The sequence below is a fragment of the Alligator mississippiensis genome, chromosome 1 (assembly GCF_030867095.1).
Source record: "Alligator mississippiensis isolate rAllMis1 chromosome 1, rAllMis1, whole genome shotgun sequence".
NCBI classification, from domain to species: domain Eukaryota; kingdom Metazoa; phylum Chordata; order Crocodylia; family Alligatoridae; genus Alligator; species Alligator mississippiensis.
In genome coordinates, this window is record NC_081824.1 from 269,130,251 (window position 1) to 269,156,705 (window position 26,455).

A 26,455-nucleotide genomic window follows, 5' to 3' on the forward strand; every position below is an offset into this window, starting at 1 on the left:
TAACAATGGCAGTTGGCATCACCAGACTGTGGTATGTGGAGCTGCAAACAGCTGCACGTGGCTGGCTGGCCGGCTGTCACATGCACAGCCTGCAGAGGGGTGCTGCTGCCCTCCCCCTCCCCCTGCCTTGCTCCTGGGAGTGAGCACAGAGAGTGAGCTGAGGTGGGGGGTGGGGAGGTGCCACAGTGTGCCATGTGGGGCCGGCTGCAGCCCCCTCTCCCTCTGCTGGGTAAGAAGCAAAGTATGAGAATGCCCTGGGGGAGATGCCACTGCGGCACCCTGGGATGCATTCTATCTCTGCTCGCTTGCCTGCCTGCCTTTGGGTACCTCCTACAACCTAAATACCCCTAGAGAAATGTGTACCCTTAGTTGATAACCCCTGATCTAACCCCCGACCCACACACAAGATGATTCCTAAGAGGAGACTCAAGATTTCTGACAAAATGTACAGATCTCAACCAGTGCAAGGCTTCTAGTATGCAGCAGTTCCTTCCTCTGGTGATTGATTTCTTTAGTTAAAATGGAACCAGTGAATGATTTCAGATGGGCTTGGTGTAAAGTGATTTTATTTATTTATTTTAACTTGAGGATCTGGTGGTATGTCTTGCTGTGGGGTTTGGCCAGGATATAAGTGAGCAAATAATCTCAAAACTTTGAGCCAATGACATTCAGTAGCACTGCATATTTTTGGTTACCATCAGTAATCTTATTAGTTTCCAGATAGCAGTCTAAACTGTCAGTGTAAGGGTCCCAGGTAGATGGACTGGCCACATCAAATTCATCAATATGGCCCAAAGTAGCCATGTTAGAGAGTAACTGCACAGGCCAACACATGGGAAGAAAAGAGCTATGACCCTTTCTCACTTGCAGCGTAGATCAATGCAAGCTTTTCTTTTTCCTTTTATTTTGTTGACTGAAGCAGTAGACACATTTTTACTGATGGATCCCATCCCCATTGCCAATTTTATGCAACTGTGAGGTTCTTGTCCTGAAAGGATCATGCGGGAAAGAACCAGGATAACCATCTTTATTAACAACAACTAACTACACTTATCAGTAAAGCAGAGAAAACAACAGCACCTTCTTGCTGTTGCAATATAGAAAATACATATAGACAATGCACAGCAACTATTATATCTGCCTGGGACAACTGTAGGAATTGGAAATTGTATGTTGGAAACAGCCAGCACCAAACAGTAAATTGATATGGAGGCTGCCTCTTCTCAGCTCCTTCTTATGGCATGTCTCCATACCACATCCTTTTCCTCCCTCCAGTGATAGGTGAATGACTGCCCACCTATGTAAAACATTCCATGATACTGGCCCAAAGCTGTTGCCTAGATTGATATAACTGCTTTTGGAGTGGACTGGACTAGATTCTTACTAATACCCCTCAGGGCAGAATTTAGCTTACTCCTTTAAAGACTATTTGGCATGGTGCTCAATTCTACTCTAAACAAGCACTGCTTGCTACATTTATTATTTAGGTATCTTTGAGCTGAAGAATGAGACACTCGAGCAAGCTATTCTTGCAACTGTGTCCCTGTCAGCTTTTATAGAGAAGCAAGATGGGCCTGGTTCAGTACATCATTGGGAACAGCCTCCAGGGCAACTAGAGGGTGCTGCAAAAAATATTATTGGTAATTCAGTAGTTGTCAGTGCTCCTTCAGAGTCTGTCTAAAAAACAAATGAAACTCTTTAGCGGTACTGTGCTGTTAGTGATGCTCTTTGGGAGGAGCTGTAAAACCGAGATCTTCACAACTGGATCATGACAACTGGCAAAAAGAAGGTTTATATTAAATTAATTTTTTTCAGTGCATCTCTGTGTGGAAAATAGAATTCTGCTGTTTTACCTTTTGTGTTTATTTTAATTGAATACATGAGTTTACTTGATACATGTGCTATTTTTTTTGTAAGTGCTCTTATAAAAGCTACCAAATTCCTATTGTACAAGTGGCTGCAACAAAACCCATTTTATAGTTCTTGGAAGTACCTTGAAAACTGAGACATGCACCATGCAAATCAATAAGAATTACAACAGCTAACTATAAACATGAAGAACAAAAATTCCTCAGAAAATCAATTGAATAACTGAAGTTAGTTTCCTTTTTGGAAGCATTTACAAAGTTTAGTTTTTTGTGATTTCTACAATATTGAATCATAAGTTAGACTGAAACGTATACTGCTGCTAATATAATTTCTTACTTTATTTCACCTTAAAAAATTATTTTGGTAGTTGAATTGTACTTGCTCAAAATACAAAGACTCAGGCTCTTGCAAGGCCTAGGATTCCAAATTCAGTTGGCTTTTCAACATATGACCACTAAAAGTTCAAACAAAGCTTAATATAAGCTTCACTTCCACTGTCACCAGCACAGTTGCTCTATATTTAGTATAGTGTCAGCGAAAAAAAAAAATAAAAATTGGGCCCATAGTTTCTACAAGCGACTGGAAAATTCCAATAGGAAATAATAATTTATTTACCTTTTAGGATTTTAATCATGTTTTCGTCTGCTCCAATATGAAAGGCAGTAGTAGCTCTTATGCTTAGAAGGTAGGGAGCAGGTTGGTGTGGTTTTCAAATGGTGAATAAGAGGAGAATGAAGATGCAAGTAGCAGAGAACAGAGGAGGGTAATTGGGAAGTTTAAAAATGAAGAGGGGAGACAGTAGGATGGTGGCAACAGTAAGGGGGAGAGAAGAAAATGCATGAGAAGATAGAGAATGGATTAGAAGGCAGAACGCTAGATAAGTAAGTCTCAGAAAATATACCTAAGACAAAATAAATATTCATTTAATAGTCACAGGAGACATTGATTCAGCTTCTTCACTCTGTTACTTCTATCCCTCCCTATTTTTTGCAGTGAATTTTAACCAGGAATGAGCAAAACTGGCCCAGAGTTACTGGGAAAAAAAGCCAACAAAGCTTGTGAGACTTCTCAGATGTAGCAAGGCAAAGCCAAACAATTGCTGCCATAAGCAGCTCCTTGTCCAAATGCACGTGTTTTAAATTAGAGCAGTGGTTTTTCAATCTGTGGTCTAAGGGATGCACAAAAGATGACTGATCAATTAAAAGTATGTTAATACCCATGCTTACAATTCAAAGGGGTATGCAACTCCATTCAAAATTTCCAAAGGGATCTGTTCCTCCATTTGAATTTTTTTACAGGCCCACAAATTAAAAAAGGTTGAAACCAATGAATTGAAGGCATGCCTCTAGGGCTTAGGTGAGATTTTTCCACCTTTCATAAGAAACTGTCCTGTTTATAAACATTCCAGTCCCTTGTGAAAGAAGCTCAGTTCAAAATGAATCTCTCCTATTTGCTGATAATAATATGCAAGGCTTTTACCCGGAGTAAGTTTTCAATTGTTATGAACAGATGGGAGTTTGCTTCTGCTAGTGTTACTTATGTGTTGGGAGCAATTGTTATCCGGTTACAATCCATTGGACCTCTTTGTAGATTTAGAGTACTGTTGTATATGCATAAGACTGGAAGGATAAAACACCAGCTGACTGGACTCCAAGGAATGATACTGCCAACAGAGAAGATGCTATCTGTTTTTTGGGGTTTTTTTGTTTTTTTTTTTTTAAAGCAACTCCTCCTGTGACATGGCCCTGCCCTTTCATATTTTTGTATCTTGTTTTGATGGTTTGTTCTCAGCTATTTAATTTCTCTAAACAGTTTACAGAGAGGCACTGGAATTACTTTTCATGGATTTCTGATCCCATGCATATGAAGTAAACCAGATATAGGCATTAAAGCATGAAGGATTTTACAAAGCCATTGAGGCTGTTATCTTGTTTTATTATTTACTTCCTATCATTTAAATGTTCTGGAAGGTTAAGGAATGCCTAAGCAGCTTATAAACACCAGGGAGAAAGCATGAGGAGCACAAGAGGTGCTAGCGGTAATGTACCTCTTCTAAACAGCCTTGCATAAATTCTTTGAATTTTAGAATTTTGTCTAATTTTCTGTTGGATATACCATGCAGATAGTCTTTGTATTTAGTGTTTTGGGAACACACTCTGGGGTGGTAGCCCAAGACATGGCCGTATTCTGGGTTGGTAGCCCAAGACATTGCAGTGCCATTGATGTTAACAGTCAGTTTTTGGACTATTGCTCTGGAACACTATAACAAGATGTTACAAAAATTGATAGCTGCCATTCCTTCAAGGTACTTTTATAATATAAAATAAATACTATTTGTATTCATTTGCATTAACTGTAACAGAGAATAAGTTGGCATCCTGTATTAGCAATATAATTAGAAGAAAGGAGGAGATTATAACAATAGATTGTAAGTTTACCATGCTAGTTCAGTAACATGAAAATTAAAAACATCCACAAGAACAGGGCTGTCTGACTTCCAGGCAGTGAAGAACTGCACAAGGTGTGGGCTGCCATGCCATAGGATTTTCATCACCAGGGTGCGACATCCTACATCCCCGACTCTGCTCCTTCCGTACAAGCAACTCACTCCCACCCCTGCAGTACAAACAGCCTGGCACCTCGCCCTGCCGTGGCCTGTACAGAACTCCTCTCCCCTCCCCGCCCAGCCACACACACTGCCCATCTGCCGTGCAGGCAGCCTAGCTCCCTCTGTCCGTCCTTTGAATCTCCGCCCCGAACCTGAAGCTTGGTCTTTCTATCCCCCTCCCACTGTGCCACCCTGCCTTCAGGAAGTAGAAGCAGAGGAGGTAGGGGGGAGCCCAAAGAAGCCAGCTGCCATGGCAGGAGCAAGTCGGGAGGGGAGTGGCAGTTTGGTGGGCGCCCATTGATTGCATTGCTAAGCCTTTGGACAGAGACCTGATGATGCAGCTGGGCACCCAGAGCAGCTGCCGCACATGAGGTCAGTGGCAGACTTCTCCCACCCCCTTTACCCCCAAGTTGGCACCTGGGGTGGCTGCCCTGGTCTCCCTACCCTAGTCACACCACAGTCTTTTGGTGAGACATGTGGCCTGCAGGCCACCAGTTGGACAGCCCTGTGCTAGAAAATACAGAAGACTAATGTATATTGGACAATTTTCTTTCTATACAGGGTTATATTACCATATTTATGTTACCATATTTGTTTATTTATTAATTTATGTATTTCTGAGTCTCTCTCAGAATAGCACACACAAATATGTATTATCATGTTTATTTCCTTTCCTTCCCCCTCTTAAAAAAAAAAATTTCCAAATGCTGCTTATTCAGCATCACAAAGAAAATAAAAGCAATACAAGATTTTTATTTCTCATAAAGGAAAGAATTTAAACAACAAAAATTATAAAAGTAGTTTTTTTCTGCTTGCTTATGAAGTTTTTTCTTGAATCTTCTGTTTTGTGCAGTTTATTTTATAATGACTCCCTCCTCCCTTGCTCAAAACCCACTGTTTGTTATAAATTCCAATGCTTTAAAGATTCAGATTGACATTTGTTGCAATGAGCAACTTTTACCCTCTTGCCTTTATCTCCTTCTTTTGCTATGAAGGTGTTTTACATGCATGGGCAGTATTGCCAGACATTCGCTAGGAAAATTAAACACTGCCATTTTGTCTAAAAGTATTTTCCCTTACTCATTTCTCTCCACAAATTAGCCATTATTTTGTTTGTTCCCATTCCTGTACATATCACACCCATTAAAACCAGCCTCCCCTAGGAACATGAGGGCCTGTCTGCTTTTTGAAACAACAGGTAAATAAACTACCTTCATTGACTAGTGTATAGGAGTTGCATTAGTAATGAAAGCCAGTCATTTGGGAAATCCATGAAATTTGGACAGCAGTGTGTGAAGAGTATTGAAAAGTGTCTATAAATCTCACAGCATGAGATAAATTACACCTCGGAACATAATTCACTTTGATCAATATAGACTGGTTTGTGGAAAAATTCGTTTGTTGGCATTGTAGAGTTAAATATTGAAAAATGGTGGCAGTGGCATTTTTAAGTCACCACTATAATTATTAGAAGCTTTTGGGAAGGCATCTTTTTGACACTTGATTTGACACCTTTTTGATTTCTTATTGCCACCCATTCTCCTTTATTTTGCAGTTTATCACATAGACACTTATAGGTAGCTGTGGTTTATTGTTCTGGCACAATGGTAGAGCTATACATGAGTGCAAACTTTTAATGTTCATAGGAAATCAATGTCAATCATATTTCTATTATGCTTTAGTTATAAAAAATATGAAAACATATTTTACATTTAGGGGGAGTGGCACATAAAGACTGACAACAGTAGATTGCCCCAATTTTCTACCTTCTCCTTGTAGCTAGAAATGTTGATTTCTTTTTTGTGTGTGTGTGTGTGAACAATTTGGCACTCCTTATCGCAGGTACATGTCATCTTACTATAGAAAGCTTTTTATAAGGTTTTCTAAAATAGCGTGTCATTTTGTAACTCTTGACTAACACTTTCCCTGCTGTTTTTTGGCCATCAAAACAAAATGTCCAAAACAGAACACACTTCATTCTTCACTCTTAATGCAGAGACTTTTCTCTTGTGGATTGAAATGACAAAAGTGTGATCTCCAGCACTGAATAACCATTTTTGTAATAATCATAATGATTTCATGCCAATAATGTAACTTGTCTGTGAACTGAGGCTCTAATGTAGGGTTGATTTAAGTAGAGATATTCCCCTTGTCATTTCTTAATCTACTTATGTGGGCACCAATCACTATGGCATCTGAACATGCCTTGGATTTGACTGCCTTAACAAATCAACTCAAATTCCATCCACAGGATTTTCAGGCATGGTTCCTGTGGTTTTTCTTATAGGACCGCTTAAGTCCAGGTCCTTAGGCTACAGAGCTGTAGTTATCTTTGTTATCTGCCGCACAGATTTAAAATGCCACCCTTTTCATGATTAACCAACCAGGCTCACTTAACCTCTCCCAACAGGGTTAATGTTTTGCACTGGTTTTCCAGGAGTTTAATGTTTCAGGTACTGTTATGAATGTTTCCTTTTATGTCAGCTTGAAAAACTTTGCTTCTCAGCAAGCTACGGTGTGTAATTTATCACTGGAACACAGAGTTGGTGCCAGCAGCTTAAAGACTGCATTTTTGCAAAAGGATAATGCAGTTATTGGTTTTGACTGTGCAGATTTTATGCACTGAAGATGCATAAAATGGCTTGCTAGAAAACAACCACAGAACAGAGACTATAGGGTTTCCAGAATTTGTGTAGGGAGCAGTAGCTAAAAAGCACACACACCTAATCATATCAGCCACATGAAAAAATTGAATTAAAGAGGAAAGGTTTGACTAGTGTTCAGCTAAATGTAAGTTTAAAAAAAAATGTTCAGGTTGCGAGTATTTTCACTGTGGGCTGTACAAAGCCTCTGTGTAATACAATAGAAATTATACAATGATTAATCTCATGAGAGCCCGGAGGGCTTCACAAACTAAGTTTGGAAACCAGGACTCCATTGTCATTTATGTTGTAAATGGCTGGAAGATGCAACTCCAAGGAGACAGAACAATTTCCTTCCCCTTAAATTTTCTGTTGCCGTAGTTGTGTTTACCTGAAGAATCACTATCTAAGGAGTGTTACCCCATTAAGAGTTAAAGGGCATATATAGTATACTATCCTGTTTTACAATAAAAACTTCCATTCTTATCATAGAATAAGACTCTCTGAACACTCAAGACACTTTTATTTAAGGTCAGAGCTACTGTAATGTTTCTGCAAAATTTTTCATGTGTCTGTTTTTGTATTACAATAAATCTCAATTTTATCCCATTTTTCTTATGTTGAAGAAAAGTAGGAACATTTTAAAAACAGCAAGCTGGCTTACATTTCTCCTCACCTTTGTAATGCATGTGACATTAAGTTAACTCAGCAACATCTTTGCCACCACTACGTACTATACATAGTTAGCTTCATTTTATTCATTGCTATCACTAAGAAGGTTTTATACAATGATGAGAGTCAGTGCCTGACCTCATTCTGCCTTATAATTTTTGGTATAGCACTTATCAGAATAAATTTATGATCTAATGAAATTTTTAATGATTTGCTCTATTTCCCAAAGTAGATGAAAATATATCTTTTAATTCTGTAAAATAAACCCAGGAAAATTGCTAGTGAATTGCATAATGACACATTATCATGGCCCCCTTATTCAAATCTCAAGAGCCAATGTTAAGAAATAGTTATGTTAAATTTATGACTTGACTGACTGATTAAATTGCAGAAGGTTTTCTAGGAGTTTTATATGGTAGCCTTATAGCATCTCACACAGTGGGCACATCTACATGTGCCCCTATAGTACCGTTGTTACTGTGCCATCATTTAGTACTTCTTTTAGAATGTACTAAATGATGGTGCAGTTGTTACTGTGCTGTTCCAGTAGCACACATTTATTTTTAGCCACTATGTAACCGTAGTGACCTACTATAGCGAGGGAGTGTGTCGCTACGGTGATGTAGTTGCAGCATCAGTTTGTGCCCACCAATGCTACATCGCCACAGTGTGTTGCTATAGTGACAGACATCCTGTGTAGCATCTCTTGGGCTGGAGATTTTGGGCTTTATCCTGAAAAGACTCCACAGAATAGTACTCCATGGAAATAACCTTGAGTTTTGAATATAAAGGGCTTTTATGACTCAGTTCTTAAGAATCTGTTTTCATATAAAGCTTCCTGTATAAATTAAAAATATTCCCTTTCATGTTGATGATCAGTAGGAGGGTAAAACCTTTTGGCTATGATGCTTTAATAAATATTCATATTTGGGTGGTTTTCCTGAGACCTTAGACATGTTCTACTCTCATAAAGATCTATAAGTAATGGCCTTTGAAGTTGGGTATTCAAAAACTTGGGGCACCCAAAATCACCTCTCACTTTGAAAATCTTGTCTGTGAAAGATGCATGTTTGTCAGAAAATATATGCTGTACTTTCTTCTCTGGTTTTAATAATTGGATAATTATTTATTTCTTGCTTAATTATTTTTGGATAATCATTTATTATATTGTTCTGGAATATTGGTACCTGCCTGTCACTGTGTTGTTCATTTGATGGTGCTTAGGAAGAAAATTATAAAATTTCATCATAGGCAAGTAAGTTCTTGGTTAACTCCACAATTTGGGGTTAGTTTATGTCATAAAGAATGAAAACTGGTGGTTTTTAAATTTTTGGTCAAGCCAGTGTGACTGTAAGAGATGTGCAGATAATCAGCTCTGTTCTAAATTCTAGTCAGCTCTTTTTGGGACAGGTCTGGTAGCAGTGACTTCCACAGGTTAACTATGTTTTCATTTTTTTAAAGTCCTTTTATCATAGTAGCATTATGGCAGTCTCTTTTGTGTCACATATTTCCATGTTGCTGCTTCATTGTCTTCTCTCAGAACTAAGTAGTCTTATCTTTGTTGTCTCTCTGTAGGTGTGCCTTTCTGTGCATGGAGGTTTTAGACTCTTGTTGAAAGATTTGAGTTCAGGCAAAATCATAATTTAAAGATTCTAACTTTTGAAAACCAAGTGCTCCCATGGGACGCTCCATCCACCCCACCATCTCAGCGTTCATGAGCTGTGCCTGGTACCTCGAGGTATGTAGAAAAAACATATAAAGCTGTGTCTATGGCCAAATTGTTGAATCTCTCAGAATCGATTTGGAGGCCTCTGATTCAATTTGGAGAGATTAATGGGTCTCCTGATTCAGTTTGGATTTGGTGATTCAGCTGCTGAATTGGGCTGAATCTCCTCTGAATTGAATCAGTGACCGAAGCTTCACACAGCCCTACCAGGTACCTGTTGGTAGTGACTGAGCCACAGAGGTCCCAGGGTTGCCCCCATGCAGGCCCAGTCCTGATGTTCTGCTCCATGTCACCCTGACCCACCAGAAGCAAGCCACCCACACCAAATCTTGCTGGGAGGATGGAGGAGGGAGGGAGAATCTATGCTGGGAATCAGGTCACAGGATATTTGGCTCTGGCCACTGAGATGTAGTGTGCAGGAACCAGGGTTGGCCTCTGTAGGACTCTGAGTACAGCGGCATAGGTTTCCCTGGCTGGGTGTGCAGGAGCCAAGATCAGGGTCCATGGGGCTGTGCATGAGCATGGGGGTTTCCTGGGCTCTGTCAGGTGTGTGTGTACATCATGGGATGCTTCATGACAGGGTGTGAGGGCATGGCCCAGGGCTCATGCAGGAAACCCAGATACCTCCCTTCCCGCCACTACCTGCCTGTGGCTGATAGATGGCCAGAGTCAGAAGGCAGGGCTGGGGAAAGGTCTGTGCTGGTTTGGCTCTGGGAAAACTCAGGGGTGGGGCCCACTGGGATCTTTGCTGGAGCAGCTCAGGGTGAGCCAAATGCTAGCATGCCTCCCTGCAAGGTGGGGTTGTGGAGGGCCACAAAGAAGGATGGGATGCTGGAAGATAGCAATCTAACTTGATAGGGGACTCGTTACAGCAGTTTGATTCACCAGCCTAACTTGAATCAATTAGATTGGGGTGCACATAGAACCAGGTCTATCTTAGGCTGGGTTCTGCCATTTTTAAACTGGTCTTTGTGCCCAAACTTCTGTGTGGTTACAGGTTGAGATTGATTTCCAGTCAGTTAGACTGGTTTATATGTAATATCTGTACTTAGCCAAGATTTTTATTTGACTGCCTTAGAAAAAAATTCTGCCTTAGAAAAATGTTTATTTTTTTTTTACTCATTCATTGTCAATACATTCTACAATATTTGAGAAGTGTAAGGATACTAATTTTTCTGTGTGAAAAATACTTTTGTTTTTCTCTCAAGGAGAAAGTAGTTTCTTCTTTTTACTCTCAAGCATTTTCACTAGCTGGAGAAACCACTATTGTCAGGGGGCTTAGTGGCTTCCATGGGCTTCCTAGTGATAATGACTTTTATGGCTGCATCCAGTGCGGCTGTGTGGTATGTGGTGCCACAGACAGCTGTTCTCTGCGCTGCAAGGGAGCAGCATGGGGTTTGTTTGGGGGTTGTTTTTTTCTTTTTTTGACCCCTGGATATCCAGAAGTAAAAAAAAAAACAACAAAAAAAAAACTCATGCCAAAAGGAGAGTGGCACATGCAGGGGCAGCACATGTTGCTCAAAGCCAGAGCCTGGCCAGCTGGAATCACACTCCAGCTGCTGGCCAGGCTCTGGAAGATAGAATTGCCACTGCTGCAGCCCAAGAAACCCCCCAGGACACCAGATAAGGCTGCTGGGGCTAGCCCAGTGCTGGCCCTAGCCTCCCCTAGCTGCCCCTGTTGTAACATACCATGTGCCAGAGGGTGCATGGTACAGGTGTTCTCTAGGGACAACTAGTGATTGCACAAGGTGTTCTACTGCTAATTGTCCCCAGGGAATCAAACATCCACATTTGTGTGGATGCAGCCTATGATCCTATATACTTTTCATTTGTTTATTAGTATCTGTTCTACCAAAAACCCTTTCTTAATTGGGCAACTTCTTTCTAATTACAATTCTCTCGATTCAGTTACTTATTGGTACCTCACTTGGGGAAAATAGTGAAAGACAGATTATTTGAACATTGGTGATTTTGCAACATATGTTAATGCATCTCTCCAGCAGTAGATTGTTGAACCATAAGGCATAAACAACATAAACATAAGGCGTCAACAAATTCTAATTGCACAGGACTTTGATTACATCACACACACAATAAATCAGTAACTAAAATTTAAATAACCATTCTTGTTAGTCTACAATACAACATACTCAATTTTGTGTGTTTATAATCAGGAACGTATTCAGAGATGCAAGAAAAATTGTTTGATAGACAGTCTTGTAACTTATTAGAAATGTTATGAAAAACTTTAATCTGAATCTTCAATCATATTTTCAAGTCATGGTGTGCCACACTTTCCTTTACAATAATACCTTCCATGTTCCCAAATGGAATTTCTTTATATCAAAACCCAGTAGTCTCTTAAGATAAAATAACAGAAGGTAGACTTTCTCTCCTATTCTATAGATATTTATTTTCATTAAAAATTTACTCATGTTTCTTTCTCTTTTATTTGATCTTAAAGAGTATAATCTTTTTACATCACAAAGAGAGATACCATAGACTTAGAACTGGAAGGAGAAAAGATGAACTTGAACTACCTGCACAGGCATGTTTTGAAGTCAGTTTAACAAAAGGTATACCTGCATGTGTCCTATTCAGCCCTGATATAACTTCATTGAAGCCAAAGGAATTATTCCAGGCCTGAATTTAGTCCTGTATGTTTTGACCAGTCTACATAGTTGGTTTTGAAATTAATTAGCTGCTGAATTGTATTTGAGCTAGATCATGAATCATCATTACACACTAATTTTACTCATTTACCTTACACTGTATATCTTGTCAAATGTTATCACTTTGAACCACAGCAAATAGCATGTGCTTTGTGTTCAAATATCATTGTCAAAATAGAAACACTCATCAACAGAGACGTTCATAGGCTCTCTTCTTTTAACAGCATCTTGTTAGTTTTATTCTGCAATTGTCATTACTTTAGGTGATATGAACTTTCTAAGTACTTTTATAATATAATGGATATATTATGAAGAAATTTATAAGAGAAGAATGAGAGAATTGAATTTTCTATATGGTTAAATCTGGGTTTAGATTTTGGTTAAAATCTAGGCTCATGTAAAATGTGCCTAAACATTAGAAATGCTCCTGATAGGAAGAGATTTTACCTCAAAAATAGAATTATAGTAGTATGTGACTAGAAACACAAGTTGTCCAAAACTGATTTGTAATTAACTTGTTTGATCTTTGCTGTCACAGGTATAAGTCCTATCATTATTGAACAGTTAGGATCCCATCACCCCAAAACATCCTTTCTCTCCTTTACATCCTTTAGTGTCCAAAATGGAGGACAATGGTTTTAGTAACATCGTTCAATATGTATGTTCTGAAGTGATTTAAAAAAAAACAATCGGAAACATTTGAACATTCAAACAGTTGCCCTTTTTTCCATCTCTTCCTTTTCTCATAGCTGCTTATCCTTTTCTCTTCTACTGCTGTCTCAGATTTATGGCCTGAATGACACTGATGAAGAAGATTATTCTTAGTTCCTCCAGCTATCATTTGCAATCTGTAGGTTCTCCCCTAGAGTAGAGGCTGAGCGAGAGAGAGAGATGGACTGGGGATAGTGAAGAGATGAGAATGTGACAATTTTGAAGTACCCTCTCTATCTAAAATGCTGAGCTGAGATTTTCTGATGAAGTAGATCATGCAGCTATTTTGAACATACTTCCTAGTGTGAAAGCTGAACTTGGGGCCATTTTATTCCAAATTCTATTTTAGTCCCTGGGGAAAATAATGTATCATTAAAAATCAAGGGAAAAAACTATTTATTGTTTTCCCCCAATTTCTAATATTACTAGACAATGACATTACTTTCTGTAGTGGAAGACTGATTTCTCTGAAGCTTTTGCTAAAATGTATTAAAATAGTCATTAAAAACAAACTCCCAAACTCTTCATGTGTTCTCTAACAGCAGCAGACCACTTTACAGTATGTTCTGCTGTGCTACTGGTATACTTGTTGGATGGATGGCTGCATAAGGCAGATATATTTGAGGCAGGAACTGATACTTTTATCCACAGTTTGTTGTGGCTTATTTCCACAGTCCTGGCTTTTAGCTTAGATTAGTCTACTATTCATTATTTTAATAAAGAACCTTAACATTATTTGAATTGATCTCTTAATTATCTTAAGTTTTATTACATGTCCTTAGTTTAGAAAGCCATGCAGATCTGGAGCAAATAAAAGTTCTTTTTCTCAGTGTAAACTGAGCACTGCCCACAAGTCTGGGCTATATTTAAATGAACGGTATAATTAAGTTTCCATCTACAATTCATTTCTATAAATACAGTGTCATAAAATGAATTAAGTCATGCAAAAGTATCTCCGTGCACCATTTCAGTGCTGAATAGATGACTGTTTAATTATTATTGTCCATAACACAGAGTATCTCTATTTTTGTCCCTGACTGTCATCCAAGAAATATTATATTCTCCATTTGTTTTGTTTCTATTTTTAAATATATCTAGGTAAAAGTAACTAAAAATTGGAGAGAAGGGCTAAAAATATTGGCATCTCTTTTTCTTTCCATTTTTTTTAAAACTGTGGATTAAGAAAGCTAATCTATGCTATGTTTCATGGAAATCCTAATGATTTACCATGTAATAGGCTGTATAAGTTACAACAGCTTTGATTAGCAGGAAGTTCCTTTATGGAATGTGAACTATCCTAAAAAAGGCTGCATGCACAGGGAACCAATGAAGGCATGGGAATGAACAAACTGGGCCATTGTTCGTGGAGGAATAACATAGAGCCAGAATATTTACAATTAGTGTTGGTTGTAAAATGTTTTATTTTCTCAGGAAAAATGAGTTCCTCTTTATTATTATTTAATTTTTAATTGCATTTGCATAAAGAACTGACACATTAAAAAAACAGAGTTGGAAAATGTCAGTTTCTAGTTTCCTAGAAAAAACCCAAATTATAATAATATATGTCCAGTTAAAAAAAAGGCAACAAGGGATATGGATCTAAGTAGGATATTTGGAAGAATTTTCTATATATGAGTGGTTAAGTACACCACCTCTCTAAAGAGACTTCTCCAGTAATCTTCATCATTAAAATATTAAAGGACAGGTTGGACACAAATGCTTGACTTGGATAGTTTATGCTTTGAGCAGAGGATTGGACTAGATGACTACCTGAGTTGATTCTAGCTCTATTTTTCTATTATTCTAAACCATTTTCCTTTGGAACATTTTGCAACAAGCTCCATGCTTTGCATGTATTCATTACTGTGGGAATCTCTGAGGTGCAAGTCTCAGTTGTTGAGAAATTCAAGTGTACCCAGAGCTTTGGAGCCAGGAACCCTACTCTGTTCCTGGGGGTGTATTTCAGAGCCTCAGGGTGCTCACAGCACTGGATTCTCAGCCAGGCTCAGCTCTGGTTACAGGGCTCTGGTCAGTGAGGTGGCTTCTCCAGCAGCAAAGTTTTGAACTTTTAATGGACAAAAGAAAGGATATGACCTGTACGCAGAAGTTGGCAGACAGGCAGGCAGGAAGTATTTGATTATGTAAACTCTTGTACTTGATTTTGTTTTCTTTTCTCCTTTCTTTTCTGATGGTTGCTTCTTATATTTTCACTTTATCCAGTTTTTAAATGAAGTGACAAATTTGAGGTTTCAAAACTTACCTCTACCCAGAAGCAGGGTACTCAGGGGCATTAGCTGTCTCACTTAACAGTGCTAATAAACCCACCACCTGACATCAAGTGCTTCTGGTTGTTGGGGGAGATAAGCACAGGTGAAGCAGCACAGTGTGTTTGAGGATGCTGCTGCCAAGCACTTTAAATTGGTGCTCTAGACCAGGGGTGGGCAATAATTTTGGCTGGAGGGCCACTTAATGAGTTTTGGTGACTTGTCAAGGGCTGCAAGGGTAGCCCCCCGCCTTGATAGGTGCCCTGCCCCCTGGTCGCCATCTTGGGATCGGAAGTCCCACACCCTAACCCCTGACCTTTGTCACCGGAAGGTGCCCCTGCCCCCCCCCCCCCCCCCCGGCCGAAGTACTCCTTTTGGAAGTGGGGGGATACCATTTTGGAACAAGAAAAAAAATCATATACTAAGACAAACACCTACTATAACATTTTAATTTTATTACAAAAATATTTTTTCATGATTTGTTTCAGTAGTGTATATAGAGATGATTGCATAATTTAAAAATTAAGTCTTACTCTTGTATATCATGTGTGGGGATGGGGGTGTGTATGGTGGGGTATGGGGAAGTTTGGGGGGTTGTGAGGGGGTATGGCTGTGTGTTGGGGGCAATAAGGTATGTTGGGGTGCATATGTGGGGGGGTTGTGGGGGCAGGGTGTGGGTATGTAGGATTTGTGGGGTGTGATGGAGGCTGGGGGATGCGAGGACCCCCCACACACTCCACCCCATGGCATACAGCCCCTGCCACTGACAGCAGCAACAGCAGCAGGCAGCTGGTATCTGGGGTGTGCGCAGGCACTGCTTCCCAGTGGTGTGAAGTTCCTGGTAGCACTGCATGTGGTGGCAAGGAGAGCAGCCAGGTCAGCCTGCTTCTATTGCAAGGGGCTCCTCACAGCACATGAGCAGTTCCTGGCACTCGCACGCCATGGGGAGAAGCCCAGCAGGATAGAGCCAGTTGCCTTTGCCACTCCCTACTGTGCATGCCCTGGGACTCTGCCAGGAAGCAGGGGCTGGGGCTCCCTTCCACTTCTGGTGGAGTCTCGAGACCTGAATGGCAGGGAGCAGTGAAGGCAGCTGGCTCCATCATATGAGACGTCCCCTGGTGGCATGCAAGTGCTGGGAGCTGCACATGCACCATGCAGAGCCCTGAGCAATAAATATGAGCCAGCCTGGCTGTGCTCTTTGCCATTACATGTGGCGCTGGCCAGTGCCATGTGTTACCAGGTGGCAGCACCTGCATAGGCCCCAAGGGCCGGCTGCTGCTGCCAGTGGCAGGGGTTGTGTGAGGGTCCTCACTTTTCTCTACTATCCTCCTTCATACCCACACTCTGCTTACCTGAGCTCCATGGTTCCACTGACTCCCTGGGTGAAGGCTTTGTACTGCTTCCAGCTACACCTCTCCCTCCCTGCTGCTTCCCTACCTGCTGCCTGGAGCAAGTGGGAAGCCAGGGAAGCCAAGTAAGTCCCCTGGCTGCTGCAGCAGAGGAAGCAAGAGCCATGCCCGAAAGCAGCTTGCTGGCTGGGCCAGGCCCTTTGGCCCACAATGGTGGGAGAGATGCAGGTAGGTTGGACAGGGTACAATTAGTTGGTGGGTGCCTGCAGGCCAGATGAAATTCCCTGGTGGGCCAGATCCAGCTTGTGGGTCGTAATTTGCCCATCGCTGCTCTAGGCTCAATTATAGGGAAGTGACCTTACATTTACTCATTCTAAAGACCGGGAAAGTACCATGAAGCAATGTATACTAGCAGTTTCTGAGTTCTAGATCTCATCCATTTTTGTTTTTACCCTTAAGTACAAAGTTGATTAGTTGATTGTATTTGTGACAGTGTGTTACTAAGTTCATTTAAAGATTTAAAATTAGACAATATTAATATTTTGCTTGGACAACAGTATCCTTGGCCAGTAAATATTTTCAGTAGCATAACTAGGGTAGGACAACAGGGCAGCTATCCTGGGCATTAATTTTGAAGGAGTCCCCCTGAAGGAATTCTTGAAGCCAGCCCTGGCATGGCTTCACAAAGGGCAAGCTTCTGGCTTTGAGACCTTGGCTCTTCTCTCTCCCTGGGTTCCCTGGTGAGCTGCAGCCCCTGAACCTCAGAATGCTCCTTATTCAGCTCCTAGGAAAGTGAGTTTGTTTTCTTCTTCAAAGGTAGGGGGTAGGGTCAGAATGCCAATGTCCCAAACAGCACAGCAGATTACTTGCATCCAAACAAACAGCTTATTGTGCTACTCCTTACATGGCCTCAGTTGTCTTCTCTGGGACTCTTTCCACTCTGTCCTACTTGGGACTACTGTTTCTGTCTCCTGGTTCTATAAGGTTTAGTCTTGCTCCTCAGGCATAGTCAGCCACACTTGCCTTACAATTGTTACAAAGTTATAGTATTAACCTAGGGACAACACTCACCCAATAAAATTAAACCAAGTCATAGGGAACCAATCGGAGAACAATCTCTAGGGACTGGTGTTAGGCTTGGACTGCCATCTGCCCCTGGGGTGAAAAGGGCATATCTGGCCTATAAAACTATTTACAAGAACTGATTACACAAGTGTGCTCACACTGCACCCTCCAAGAGTTAATCACAAGAACTGAAGACCAGAGATCAGCCCACTTGACCTCTTTCATCACAGATATATTACTCATATATACCAAATTGATTGAGTCCTGTATACAATATTTCATGGCCATATCTTCTTGCAAAAACAGTCATATCCATTTTTCTTCTTTTTGCTGACTGGAAATTGTTTGAGCAATGGTCTTCTCAAATGTTCTAACATTTGTGTGTTGAAATTATGAAGCAGTAAGGAAAACTAAGTGTCTTTTTTTTTTAAACAGGAAAGAAACTAGTTCAGATACTTCATCTTTAACAGAAAAAGTGAAACTTCAAAGAAATACATCAGCATCATTTTTTTTTAAATGAATTTTCCTTGCATCTTAGAGAAATGAGTATAGGGGTCTGCATATTTTCATACATGTGATAATGAAAAAATATATAGGAACAAATTTGTAGGCTTCGCTCAGTCCTCACTGACATCAAGGATAGTTTTTCCCAGATATGAACTCTTAAGATTTTGCCGTTCAGTACAGGAAGGTAGGCATTCCAACTTCACCTTGGGTATTATTATCTTCAGATCTTACAAAAGAAACATCAAGCCTTGGACGCTTGCCTTGATAGGCTAAAAATCAAGGCATGGAATCACAGAAAATTAGGTCTGGAAGGGACCTCATGAGGTCATCTAGTTCACCCCCCTACTCAAGGCAGGACTATCCCCAACTATACCCTCCTGGCCAAGCCTTTTGTTTAGCCGCATCTTAAAGATCTCCAAGGATGGAGATTCCACAACTTCTCTGGGTACCCTGTTCCAGTGCTTTACTATCTTCCATATGATAAAACTTTTACTAATATTGAACCTAAACTTCCCTTGCTGCAACTTGAGAACATTGCTTCTTGTTGTGTCATCAGGACTACTGAGCATAGTTTAGCTCCATCCTCTGTGAAACCACCCTTCAGGTAGTTGAAGATTGCTATTAAATCCCTGCCGCCCCAGTCTTGTCTTCTGCAGACTAAATAAGCCCATTTCCCTCAGCCTCTCCTCATAGGCATGTGCTCTAAAACCCTAACCACTTTTGTTGCCCTCCACTGGACTCTCTCCAGTTTTTCCACATCCTTTCTGTAGTGGAGGACCTAAAACTGGACCCAGTACTCCAGATGTGACCTCACCAATGCCAAATAGAGGGGAATAATCACTTCCCTTGATCTGCTGGCAGTGCTTCTACTAATACAGCCCAGTATGCTGTTAGCTTTCTTCACAACAAGGGCAGACTGTTAGCTTATATCAACTTCTTGTCCACTGTAACCCCCACATCCTTTTCTGCAGAGCTGCTGCTTAGCCAGTTGGTCCCAAACCTGTAGCAGTGCATGAGATGTTTCATCCTAAGTGGAGGACTTTTCACTTGTCCTTATTGAACCTCATGAGATTTCTTTTGTCGCAATCCTCCAATTTGTCTAGGTCTCTCTGAATCCTAGCCCTTCCCTCCAGCATAATAACTACTCCCCTCAGCTTGGTGTCATCTGCAATCTTACTGAGGGTGCACTCTATCCCAGTTGGTATCTGGGGACACTACCCCTTGTGTCAGCTAAGGTAAAAGTTGCAAAATCTTTTATAAGAAAACCAAATTGTCTCATCAAAATACCCAAAATAGTGTTCTTTCGCTATTAAAATGAAATGCTAATATATAGAGAGAGATCAGTTGGGCATTGTTCTATTGATTCATAGATGTTAGGGTCAGAAGGGACCTTGGTAGGTTATTGAGTCTGACCCCCTGTCTGAGCAGGAAAGAGCGCTGTGGTCAGATAACCCTAGCTAGGTGCTTTTCCAGTCTCCTCTTGAATACCTCTAAGATAGGGGACAGCACCATCTGCCTTGGAAACCCATTCCAGATTCTGGCAACCTTCGCTGTGAAGAAATTCTTTCCAATGTCCAACCTAAATCTGTTCTCTGTCAATTTGTGGCCATTGCTCCTACTTACTCCAGGAGGTGCCCTACTAAATAGAGCAGCTCCTACTCCCTGCTGCCCTCCCCTGATGAATTTATAGGCAGCTACAAGATCACTTCTCAGCCTTCTTTTGTGAAGACTGAAGAGATCTAGTTCCCTCAGTTTCTTCTCATAGGGCCTTGCCTGCCAGGCCTCTGACCATATAAGTTGCCTTCCTCTGAACCCTCTCAAGATTCTCCACATCTCTCTTGAAGTGCTGGACACAGTACTCCAACTGCGGCCTGACCAGTGCTGCATAAAGGGGAAGCATCACCTCCCTGGACCTATTTGTTATGCATCTGCTAATGCATGATAAAGTGCGGTTAGCCTTGTTGATCACTTTGTCACATTGACGACTCATGTTCATAAACTATGACTCCAAGATCCCTTTCCACTGCTGAGAAGGTCATCTCCCAGTCTGTAAGTGTGTTGCTGGTTCTTTTTGCCCAGGTGCAGCACTTTGCGCTTGTCTTTGTTGATCTGCATCCTATTTCATTCTGCCAATTTTTCCAACCTGTCCAGACCCACTGGGATCCATTCCCTACCTTCTGATGTGTTAACTTTGCCCCATAATTTGGTATCATCAGTGAACTTGGACAGGGTGCTCCCTATGCCCTCGTCCAAGTCACTGATGAATATATTGAATAGTACCGGTCCAAGGACCGAGCTTTGCAGGACTCCACTGCCCACATCTTTCCAGGTTGATACTGATCCATCCACCACCACTCTGGATGCAATCCCTAAGCCAATTTGACACCCACCTGGCTGTGTAATCATTTACATCACAGTCTGTCAGTTTATTTATGAGAACAGAATGAGAGAATGTATCAAAGGCCTTCTTAAAGCCTAAGTAGACGACAACTACCTCCACTTGCATCTTGTTGTGACCTGGTCATAAAAAGAAACAAGGTTAGTCAGGCAGGATCTACCTTCAATGAATCAGTGCTGATTTCCTTTCAGCATTATTTCTCCTGCTGGGCTCCCACAAATGTGATCCTTAATGATTTTTGCAGCATTTTCCCAAGGTTAGAGGTAAGACTAACTGGCCTATATTTTCCCGGTTCCTCCTTCCTCCCTTTCATGAAAATAGGGACCACATTGGCCCTTTTCCAGTCCTCTGGGACCTGACCGGAGCACTATGAGTACTCCAACAGCCATGCCAGTGGCTCTGCTGTGACACTGTCCAATTCCTTCAGCACCCTTGAATGAAGTTCATCCAGGCCCACTGATTTGAACACATCCAGCCCCTCCAAGCACCCTTCACTAAGTCTACACTAACAATTGATGGGCTGGTGTCCCTCCTGTGTCTATCTAGGATCCAATTGAGTGATTTGTCTTGATCTGTGTCTAGGAATACAGATGCAAAGAACTCATTGATGAGCTCAGCTTTGTCCCCCCTCTCTGTCACCAATTGCCCTGATTTGTCCTGTAGGGGTCCTATGCTACCTTGCACCTTCCTTTTGCTCCCTGTGTTACACAAATTGCCAATTGCTCAAATCACAAGCGAGACCTTATGAGGGAGGATAAGGAAAGATGTTGCATTTATTGATTAAGCACTTAATATGCACACGCACATGCACACACTACATTCATACCCCAATTTGTGTTCTGGTGTGCTGGTACATATTACCAGTCTTATCAATGCTCAGATCAACTTAGTGGCCAGCCAAGTTGATCATGAGTAGGAGCCGGGCTCCTGCTGGTCCACCTTGTCAGATAAACTGATGCTCCAGGATGACATGCAAAACAAAACCCAAAACCAATATGTCTCACCTCATCTTTTATAGCCTTTTCAGTTCACCTAATCCTCTAGGCTTTTGCTGTGTTATAACTCTGTTCTTCCTTGAATGTTGATTTACCATTGTTCTCTCACTGTTCTGGGGTGGATTTTTCTTGTATTGGTCTTTTATCTGTCTGAATTCTTCAGACAGTTGCCAGATGATGTTTTCCTTTTTCCTTTTCCATGCTGTCACCCATTCTCTCACACATGCGGCACACAAAGGTCGAGCACTTATGTCAAGCTACAGAGCAATACAATATGGAGTTTCTTAAGTCAATGCAAAACTCAAGAAAATGCATAAGATTAAAAGCAATAGAGAAAAAGTATAACACCTATATACCTGAAGAAGGACTTTTTGTTGCCCTTAATTTTTGTTGCCTGCCTAAGTTCTAATCCTGCTTTGGCCTTTCCAACTGATTCTCTGCAAGTGTGAGCCAGGGAGGTATACTCCTTGGTAGCTACCCCCCTGTTTCCACAGCATGTATACCTCTTTCTTTGCTCTTACACTTTCCTGCACTAACCTGTTCAGCCAAGAGGGCTTCTTGCCTCCTTTGCCCCCTTTTATGTGCAATGGGATTGTCTCCACCTGTGCCCATAGGATTGCTCCCTTGAGGAACGACCACCCTTCCTGGCCCCCCATTTTGCCAGTGCTCTTGAGCTTTAACACTTCACAAACTAATCTCCTGAGTACACTGAAGTTAGCTTTTCTGAAGTCTAGCACTTCAGCCCTGCTGGTTAATTTACCCACCTTTGCCAGATAGTGAATTCACACAATCGATGGTCGCTATCCCCTAGCTTACCTTGTACCTGCAGATTCCCCACCAGGTCATCCCCTGTAGCTAACACTAAGTCCAGCAAGTCATTTCTCTTAGTGGGATCGTATACTTCCTGCATTAGGTAGAGGTCCTGTATGCAGTTTAAGAACTTATGTGAATGGTTAGATTTGGCTGACTGCTCTGCCCAGCAGATCTCAGGGTAATTTAGGTTACCCATGGCAACCATATCTTTTAACCATATGATCTCTGAGAGCTGTCTGGAGAATTCCAGGTCTAGCTCATCCTCCTGGTGTGGCAGTCTATAGTAGACCCCCACTACTAAGTTCCTTTCCACCTGACCCCCTTGGATCCTGACCCACAGTTCCTTGGTTTGGCCCTCCTCTGATCCCATCTTGATTATAGAAGATGTATATTTTTCCTTAACAGAGAGAACAACACACCCCCCCCCCCCACACCGCCATCTTCTCCCGCCCTGTCTCCTGTCTGTGCAACTTATAACCTTCAATGCCTACTGCCCAATAGTGAGTAGGGTCCCACCAGGTTTCAGTTAATCCAACCAGGTCGAAGTTGTTGCTTGCAGGTAGGAGTGCAAGTTCTTCCTGCTTGTTCCCCATGCTCCTAGCATTAGTGTAGAGACATTTAAGTCCCTGATGGGTGCCCTTGGTATCCCCCTGTCCTGATGTCTATTGGACCCCTTAGTGCTTACCTGGGCTGATCCAGTGTATTGGTTGTGGCTTGCTGATCCTATGTTCTCCTTATCCTCTGCTTACCCATCCCCCGATGAACCTAGTTTAAAGCCCCTCAGAGGAGATCAGCCAACCTGTAAGAGAACAGACTGTTACCTTTAGAAGAGAGATGAAGACCATCTTGTCCCAGGATGCCTCTCTCATGGAAGTGCAGATTGCGGTTGTAGAAGCCAAAACCTGCATGATGGCACCAACTCTGGAGCTGTAGGTTGGCTTCCCTGATGCTGATGGTGACCACTGACTGGAAGGATGGGTGAGAAGATCACCTGTGCTCCTGGCCCCCAGAGCCCTGTATTCACTCATGATGTGGTCCAGACTATTCCTAGCCACATCATTCATGCCCACATGGACAAGGACCGTGGGATAGTAATCAGAAGGCTGGGTGAGGTTGGGAAACCTCGCAGTGATGTCCAGGATCCTGGCTCTGGGTAGACAGACAACCCCCCATGCTGTGGGATCCAATCAACAGAGAGGCCCCTCCATGCCTCTCAGGAGGAAGTCACCCACCACGATGACCCATTGTCTCTTCCTTCAGTTGCTCGGTTGTTGTTCAGCCTGCCCGGTGTTTGCTGCGGACCTGTCTTCCCCTGTGGCTTCCTCTGCTGCATCATTCTCCAGTGCTGCCAGGGATTCGTATCTGTTCCCCAGTTGCATTGGGGAAGGAGTCACAGCCACATGCTATCTAGCTCTGGAGGTGACCGTCTTCCATTCAGTTGTTCTGGGACGCTCCTATGATGTCTCTGCACTAAGTGTCTGGTCCTGCAGAGAATGAAAGTATCCATCAATCTCATCCTCTGCAGCTCTGGTCCCCTGCAGCCTACTTACCTCTGCCTGAAGTTCCCTCACCTGCCCCTGCAGGGCTTCAATCTGGGCACATGTGGGACAGGCAAGGGACCCCCCAGCCCCCACACTACCCCCAGGCCTCAGAGGTGCCACCAGGCAACCCCTGCAGACAGGGGACCAGGACCTCCTGTCTGGGTGGAGGCCTCATAGGAGCTCCAGGCCAGAGGCAGGGTCCCTGACTGTGCTCCTTGTCACCACCCCCATAGTACCCCCCATCCTAGTTCACTTACCTCAAGTCTCTGTCAAAAGCTCCTGTGTACAGGTTTGATATACAGGTTTCCCACGCTAACCACTGGGGTTAGGTTCCTGAAAACTCCTGTGGTGGGCAAAATTGTGGTTAGCAAGACAAAAGGCTTATGGGAAAAATGGCAGGTGGCAGGCTGATGCATAGCCATGGAAATCTGTGGTTACTCAAAACTGCATACTGTGGTAGCCAAAATGGTATATAGAATATTAACCATGGATACTCAAAACCATGGTTAGTGAGGGAAACCTGTATTTACAAGTTTAAAGCAGTTTGGAACCTTACCAGTGCTTCTATCATAATAATAAAATTGATTTTAAATATCTATACACTTTAGCATTTACTTTTAGTTTTTTTGTCATAGAAAAATCAGAGCTGCCCCTACCCCCTTTGCTCACCAGGATGTGCAGAGCTGAGCAGCAGTGATATGCCAGTACCCTGCCCCTGCCCTTGCCACTCACAATCAACCCACACTGCCCCCTCCCCTCCCCAGTCCCCTCACTCCTGGTCCACAGCCCCTGCCTGCCCCCCCTAGCTCCCTTCCAGCTGCAGCTCTGTCCCAGCACCAGGGCATGAGTCCAGCTGCAGCTGTCCCATCCACTGCTTTGTGGCTCTGAGCAGTGCCAGCCCTTGCTGTTCTGCTCCCTGCTGCATGATGTCCCTGGGAAGCCCTTGACTGGGGTCAGGGACTGAGCTGGGCCCTTTCCTCCTAGGCTAATCTAGGGGGGCAGGGGTGCTCTAAGCCTGGCTCTGGAGGTGTTTCCTACCCAGAGCGCTTCCCCAACCCTGATCCCCATCTTTCTCACACACCCCTGCTGCTATCTCCAGTCTTGTCTCCAGCCCATCACAGTCCCCAAGTGGCTCTTGGGACCGGGACCCCCCCCCCCCCAGCCTGGAGCTGAATGTCCCAGCACTGGTGTGGGCATGGGGCAGGGCTGTAGTGTGGCAGTTGCCTCTGCAGCTGCAGATCCTGCCAGCAGGTCCCATCCCATCCCATGTGGCTGGTTGGGCATGCAAGGTGTAAGATTTGGGGAGGGGGTGGAGTTTGGGGGGAGGAAGGGGTGTGAGGGGATTGGGGGTTTGGGGGTGGATTATAAGGGAACTGAGCATGGGGGAGCTGTGTGGGGATGGAGGGGGCTGCTCAAGAGTGGTGGGTCCCCTTCCCTTCCGAAAGTTGTAGCCCACCACCCCTGCACAGCCCACCCCCTGCACAGTGCATGCTGCACTGACCCCCCCACAGGGCACGCATGCCTCCCCACAGGGCACACGCCTCCCCCCCCCCATATGGTCCACAGCCCCCCCACAACAGCAGCAGCCATCAGGACACTCAGGGCACTCCTGGCACATCCCCTTCACAGCACAGGGAGCACGGTGCAGCTCTGGCTGCGTAGCACCCGACGCCACCCAGTGTAGGACTGTGCATCTTTGGGTAGGTGCACCACCGTCACTCACAGGGACCATGTGTCATGCCGGCCTAGGTCCTGCCTCCATGGGCCTCACATGCCATTGGGCAGGGCTGGTTCTGTGGAGACAGGACCTGGCCCAGAATAACACGCAGCCCCTGAGAGTGGCTCTGGGCCCCAGATGACAGCCTGAGTGGCCCAGAGCTGCCTGAACATGCATGGCTTCATGTTGGGCCAGGCCCACATGATGTGGCACAGGCAGCACCAAGTGACAGATGGGCCAGGGTCATGCCAGGCTGCCCCACACCATGGGGGCTGTGCCAGGAGGGCCCTGAGTGCCCTGATGGCAGTTGCTGCTGAGGGGTAGCTGTGGGCTGTGAGAGGGGCAGGTAGGGGACCCACTCCTCCTGAGCAACCCCCCCCACACACAGTCACCCGCACCCACACAGCCCCCACTCCAGTCCCCGCCACCCTCAGTCCCTACTTACCTTAGACCAGGGGTGGGCAAAATGTGGCTGACAGATTTGGCCTGCCAGGCTACTGTATCTGACCCACAGGGCCCCTAAAAAAATTTAAAAATTAATATTTTTAAAATGCCCTTGGCTGCCTGTCATGCAGCCTTCAATGGCTTGCCACAAGTCAGTAAGCAGCCCTCTGCCCAAAATAATTGCCTGCCCCTGCCTTAGACAGAGCCCAGTCTGAGCTTGCATCTCTCTTTGCCCTGCATGGGGAGGGAGCATGCTGCAGCACCAGGGCAAGGGGCAGCAATAGAGATGCTCTGGCTGGCTACCAGAGCATTTCTTTGGAGGACCCCAGCCTCCAGTTGCCTCAGGGTACCTGGATTTTCAGGTATCAAATTTGAGCTTACACTGAAAATATGCAGCATGGGGAACATGTTTTTGTCCCCAGCATGCCTCTTGCAGCATCTCAAACTACTTTGGGATACCGC